Source organism: Chaetura pelagica, unplaced genomic scaffold (genome assembly GCF_000747805.2).
Source record: "Chaetura pelagica isolate M959 unplaced genomic scaffold, ChaPel_1.0 scaffold574, whole genome shotgun sequence".
Lineage (NCBI taxonomy): Eukaryota > Metazoa > Chordata > Aves > Apodiformes > Apodidae > Chaetura > Chaetura pelagica.
This window is the reverse complement of record NW_009953076.1, coordinates 37,268-43,610: the sequence shown is the minus strand read 5'-3', so window position 1 is coordinate 43,610 and position 6,343 is coordinate 37,268. Positions and strand designations below refer to the sequence as shown.

The following is a 6,343-nucleotide window of genomic DNA, read 5'->3' as shown; positions in this document are numbered from 1 at the left end:
TTGGAGCAACCTGGGCTGGTGGGAGGTGTCCCTGCTCATAGCAGGGAGGTTGGAACCTGCTTGTCTTTAAGGTCCCTTCCAACCTTCACCATTCCATGATTCTATTAGTTGGTGCACCCCATCTACTCCAGAGAAGAGACATTTGTTCAGAAAACAGTTTCTGATCATTAAAAGCAGAATAAAGTGCTAAATAGAGAAAGAGTTTAGAAGGACAAAGAGAGAGCCTGGCAGCATTTCTAACTGTATTCCACATGTTCCAAATATTTGAATATTTGATGTCTGGTTTCAGATTTATCTAAATTTCAAAATTAAGCCATATTTCCATTTTTTAGCAAATTAAACAAAAGTAATGTTGCAGCCCCTCAAAAGATCATCTTCAACATCTTATTTTAAGATCTAAAGTCAGAATTACCTCAATACACCAAGAATATACACTGATATAAAAAGTAAAGTGCCCAGAATCAAACTGCAGATTCAGCTTTACTGGCACCTCATGGAAAACCAGAATAAAAGGAAGGAGATCTCCTTATGAAAATTCCTGTTAAAGCCATAGGTAGCCGTGACTAAGCTGCATCACTAAAAACATGGAATAAAACTTAAAATTTCAATTTAAATTTCATTTCCTCCTTTCCTTTTGTCATTCTAATATATATCCCAAGGGAAATGCAAATCACAGAGGTTTTTATAAAGCTTTCTACAACTCTGGGGCAAAGATGAGCTACAAGTTTTAAGAAAAAACAACTCAACTGTCTAAAGGATGAAGGGATGAAGCAGTATCATGACCCAAAGTTGTCGCAAGCTGGTATTGGGGGGGTCTAGAAAAAAACCTCTTAATTACCCAATTCTATCTCTTTGGTGCTAATTATAAGTGATTAAGTTAACAATCCTTAACCCTACAACAGTCTCTTCAACAATGATGTATTTGGATCACTTATTCCATCTCCAGCATTTACTGTTCTCTGAAAAATACTTCCAACCTATTTTAATTTTAACTCCCTAATACAAGATGATGTCTATTCCACACAGAACCACATTGTGAGAATTTGTGTCAATTAGAGAAACAGTAAAATTTTGCTGATTATTTATGGTAAATACACAGACAGTTTCACCTTTAAAACAAAATTAAGAGATCCATATTTTTCCTTCTCTTCCACAAACTTCCCCAACACAACTTCTTTTTTCCCTAGTCATGCAATTCTATGTCAGGAAGAGGAGAGAGAACAGGTTCAATTTTCAATACAAGGGATGTCTTTTTGGAACAGATAATCTGGAGATCTCTAAAACCATAGAATCCAAGAAAGGTTAAGATTGAAAGGGACCTTAAAGCTCATCAGGTTCCAACCTCCCTGCTATGAGCAGGGACACCTCCCACCAGACCAGGCTGCACAAGCCTCATCCAACCTGGCCTTCAACACCTCCAGGGATGGGGCAGCCACAACACAAACCTATAGAAATCTCAGCCTAAGGCTCTGGCCTCTGCTAGAAGACAAATTACAAACAAGGTTCAAGTTTGTGCCTCCGTGGAGAAGAGTTTAAATGCACTTCTTTATAGGATAATGTGAGAAAGACATTTTAAAACCAAAAGATGGGGAGGAGAGCAGAGGATACTTGAAAAATTGACTCATTATAGAACACTCAAATTTATAGCCAGCTGACCTCCCAGCACTGCATATAATTATTGCAAGTTTGTCTATCAACAAACATTTGGGATGTTTATTCAAGTAATTAAGCTGGAGTACTGAGTCCAATTCCGGAGGCCCTGACACAAGAAGGACATGGAGCTCCTGGAGTGAGTCCAGAGGAGACCATGGAGATGATGAGAGGGCTGGAGCAGCTCTGCTCTGGAGACAGGCTGGGAGAGTTGGGGTGTTCAGCCTGGAGAAGAGAAGGCTCCAGGGAGACCTTAGAGCACCTTCCAGTGCCTGAAGGGGCTCCAGGAAAGCTGGGGAGGGGCTTGGGACAAGGGCTTGTAGCAAGAGGACAAGGGGGGATGGATTAAAACTGGCAGAGGGGAGATTGAGGTGAGACATGAGGAGGAAATTCTGTGAGGGTGGTGAGACCCTGGCCCAGGTTGCCCAGAGAAGCTGTGGCTGCCCCATCCCTGGCAGTGTTGAAGGGCATGTTGGATGGGGCTTGGAGCAACCTGGGCTGGTGGGAGGTGTCCCTGCCCATGCAGGGGGGTTGGGACTAGTTGATCTTTAGGGTCCCTTGCAACCCAAACCACCCTATGATTCTATAAAACGTAATTCTTCCACAAAACACGTCTTACTTTCCAACCTTGAGTGTAAAGGTTTGGAAGATAAACCCTCTGAGCTTAGGAGCTAAACCCAGAAGAAATGGGTGTTACTTCTTTCAAATCTCTTTCTGGGAAAAGAAGACATTTTTTTCTATTTTTTTTTTTTTTCTTAAAGCAGTTGCAAAATACAATCGTATTCATAATAGAACTTCAAGTTTTCCTTTATTAAGTTTTAGCATAAGCTGGCACAGCCTTTTTGGGCAGGCCCATTTCTGTCCTCACTGGAGTTTGGTGACAAAGCCAGTCCTTTCCTCATTTGCCTCCATACTCCCAACTCCAGTTCTATCACTCATCATTAGCAACTTATCAAGGAGTTGAATTGCTTTGGAAACTTATCTTGCAAAGTGCACAGAGCTGAGATGCTGCTTTCAAAACTGAAAAGAAATAGTAAGAATTTGGTAGATGTGAAGATCCTCAAAGGATCATCTTGATCCCTTCCTGTCATTTTTCACATTTCCAAAATAACCATCCTGCTCCCTTGCTGTAAAAATGGAAAGAACACCAGGAGATGGGGCTAAAGAAGTTGGTCAAAATCATTAAATATCAGAAGACAACCCAACCACAAAGACCCCACCAAACAGAAGAGATCTAACCTATCTTTCAGCACTTTGTTCAAATCCACTCCTAGCTCCACAACCTGCTTCCCTATTTAGGAAACTTTCAGCATCCAGAATTGCTCAATGCTGCAGCAACAGTCAATATTGACTGAGGAAGAATTAAAGCCAAAGTGATTTTCATTGCATCTAATTACTACCATCATCTACTTCCTCCACCAACCCCAGAGAACACCATATTATTAAAAAAAAATCACAATTCCTATTTTATTCTTCTGACATTCAAGGAGCAGCTCTGGGAACTTGAGAGTTTGTTTTGTTTGGGGTTTCTTTTTTATTTTATTTCATGCTTATTATCTCTTAAGTCAATTCACTGGTTCTGACATTGTGGTCTGCTGAACACTTTCTGGTGGCCCATGGAGAGCTGGCACTTCATGTTGTGCTGGCTCTTGTCCTTGTTTCCAGCTGCTACATTGTGTTATAAGAAAGCTAAAAATACAGAAATACTTTCCTACCATTTCTTTTCCATGTAAGCAACTTCTCGAGTTGCCAGGGGGATGTTATGTGATAATGAATGGGAGAGGAAAAAGCTGTCCATGGAATCAGAAATGGGAGAGGCTGGATCAGGCAACTGCTCTGTCAAGATGCACTTCACATAATATCTCAAGTCAGAAACTTCTTATACTTTAGAATCACATCTTTAACATCTCAGGTCATTATTTTAGCAACTAACTCAGAGAAGCACTGGGTATAATTGCTTAAAAGAGTATAAAACCAGCAGCATCATTAATTTTAGGCAAGTACCACTGCATGTTTTTGGAAAATTCATTACAGTAAGACACTAGCAATGCTGAACAACAGGAAATATGGAACAATTTTTATAGAATCACAGGGGTTGGAAGGGACCTCTGATGGCCATTGAGTCCAACCCCCCTGCTGCAGCAGGAACACCCAGGGCAGGTCACACAGGAACGTGTCCAGATGGGTCTGGAAAGTCTCCAGAGAAGGAGACTCCACAACCTCTCTGGGCAGCCTGTCTCAGGGCTCTGTCACCCTCCCAGGAAAGAACTTTCTCCTCATGTTGAGGTGCAACTTCCTGTGTTGTCACTTGGGGCCGTTTCCCCTCATCCTGTCCCAGGCACCACTGAACAGAGACTGGCCCATTCTTGACACCCACCCTGCAGATATTGATAGACATTCATCAGGTCCCCTCTCAGCCTTCTCTTATCCAGACTAAACAGCCCCAGGTCTCTCAGCCTTTCCTCATCAGGGAGATGTTCCAGTCCCCTCATCATCCTTGTAGCCTCCCTTGGACTCTTCCCAGCAAATCCCTGTCCCTCTGGAACTGGGGAGCCCAGAACTGGACACAATCCTCCAGATGTGGTCTCACCAGGGCAGAGTAGAGGGGGAGGAGAACCTCCCTTGATCTGCTGGCCACACTGCTCTTAATGCACCCCAGGGTATTATTGGCTCTGTTAGCCAGGAGGCACGTTGCTGTCCCATGGATCACTTGTTCACAAGTTATGTGGTTAATGGTCTTACATGTTAAGTGTTACACCCTCAAGCAATGCTGAACTCACAAGGGGCATAAACACCCCGATGTGATTAACCAACACCACCTCTGACTGAAACACTGGATCTGATTGCACTATGCTAAACACTGAACTAACTTCTACAGCAGAAACAAGTTCTTACAGATGACAGATTTTATGCAACATTATATCTGACAGGGTAACACACCAAGGACAGAAGTAACTGTTTTTAATTTCCAGCAATATTTTTCCTGCTCTCCACTGTCTGGCAATAGGCTAAAAGAATCAACCCAGGCCAGCTTGTGACGAAGGAGGAAAAACATTTTAAAAACAACTACAGATGAACAGCCTCTGGGTGAGATAGAGACTAGCAAAAGAAATTCAGATATTAAATAGTGGTAGGCTGACTGGTTTTGAAGCCATCAGCAGACTGCTGCAAGCACTGACACATGGGAGATACTGAATCTGAAAGCTTGTGGGCAGAGCTATAGGCATTGCCATAGAATGATAGAATAGTTTGGGTTGGAAGGGACCTTCAAAATCATCCAGTTCCAACCCCCTGCATGGGCAGGGACACCTCCCACCAGCCCAAGTTGCTCCCGTCCAACCTGCCCTTCAACACTGCCAGGGATGGGGCAGCCACAGCTTCTCTGGGCAACCTGGGCCAGTGTCATAGTGAAGATTTTCTTCCTAATGCCCAACCTACATCTCCCCTCTGCCAGTTTTAATCCCTTCCCCCTCATCCCATCCCTCCCTGCCCTTGTCCCAAGCCCCTCCCCAGCTTTCCTGGAGCCCCTTCAGGCACTGGAAGGTGCTCTAAGGTTCCCATGGAGCCTTCTCTGACCAGCAGCCTGAACTACCCCTACCTGTGCTCAAGCCACTGTAACACACATGGAGGGAATCATGTATCTGTTTTAAGAGCTTATAATGAATAAAAAATATAGACCCTGAAAGGAAGTTATAGAGAAAAAAAAACAGATGAAGCAGGTAATTACATTCAGTAACTATATAATAGTTAAGAATTATTAAGGAATGTGCAGTTTAATCCACCATGGTGAATTTATGATACTGGTCTTGGTATAAACACCTTGAATATTTTAACAAAGCACATAGAAGAACATGGGATTTTCTTGGGGAAAAAAATCCACAATTATCACATTCACACCACTCTGGACTTTGCAGCCAGGACAATGTTGGCACAGCAACAGTGTGTGAGGAGAATCAATCCATGTTGTAAGTTTGGAGATGGAATAAAGGTAAGACAATATTTAACAAAACTACAGAAGATTAAAGGTCTTTCAAGGGCTGGGTGTCCAGAAGTGCTTCCTCCACCACATACAGACCCTTCTGGAAGAGCTTTCAGATCTTCAGCTGGTGTTCTTGGTAGAACAGCAAGTATGAAGCAGAAGAACAACTGGAGCTTCTGACTGTCAGACATTTCTGGAATTCTGACTGCTATTTATTGAAGTGCTGGAGCCAAAGGTTTTTAAATAGCTCCAGAATACTCTTGGGATTTCTCCTGATAACCTTGATCCTCAAATTATTTGGGGTTTCCTGTGCACTCAAAGAGTTGCAATTATTTGTTATCACATATTAAGGCACACGTTGATGAGCCTCCTCTTTCAGGGAGAGGGAAGAGAAACCTTTTAAAGCCCAGTTAACAGAACAAGGCTGCCAATGGGAAAGCCTCTCCTTGGCAAAAAGGCCAAATGCTACATTCTTTTTTAAAAATTTATATTTTGGGGTTTATATAGTGTGAAGGACCAGGTATTTCCTTACACGAACATGAAATGTCCTTTGAGTCAGCAGACAAAACTGACTTAAAATGGCGTCTCCACATGGCGCTGAACCCTCTCTGTGTGTGTAGGGGGGAGGAGCCACGGCCGGAAGCAGGGGCGGGACTAGGTCCCGTCTGATTGGCTGAAAAGCCCGGAAATACAAAACCGGCCAATCGGGAGCGC

General features: G+C 43.0%; 1 protein-coding gene across 1 annotated transcript in view; it reads right to left on the bottom strand.

The window, feature by feature from the left end:
- LOC104388069 (dymeclin-like) overlaps positions 1-6,343 on the bottom strand; it is a gene marked incomplete at both ends in the record, with an annotated part of 59,827 nt that overhangs the window by 17,261 nt on the left and 36,223 nt on the right. The window lies entirely within an intron of this gene.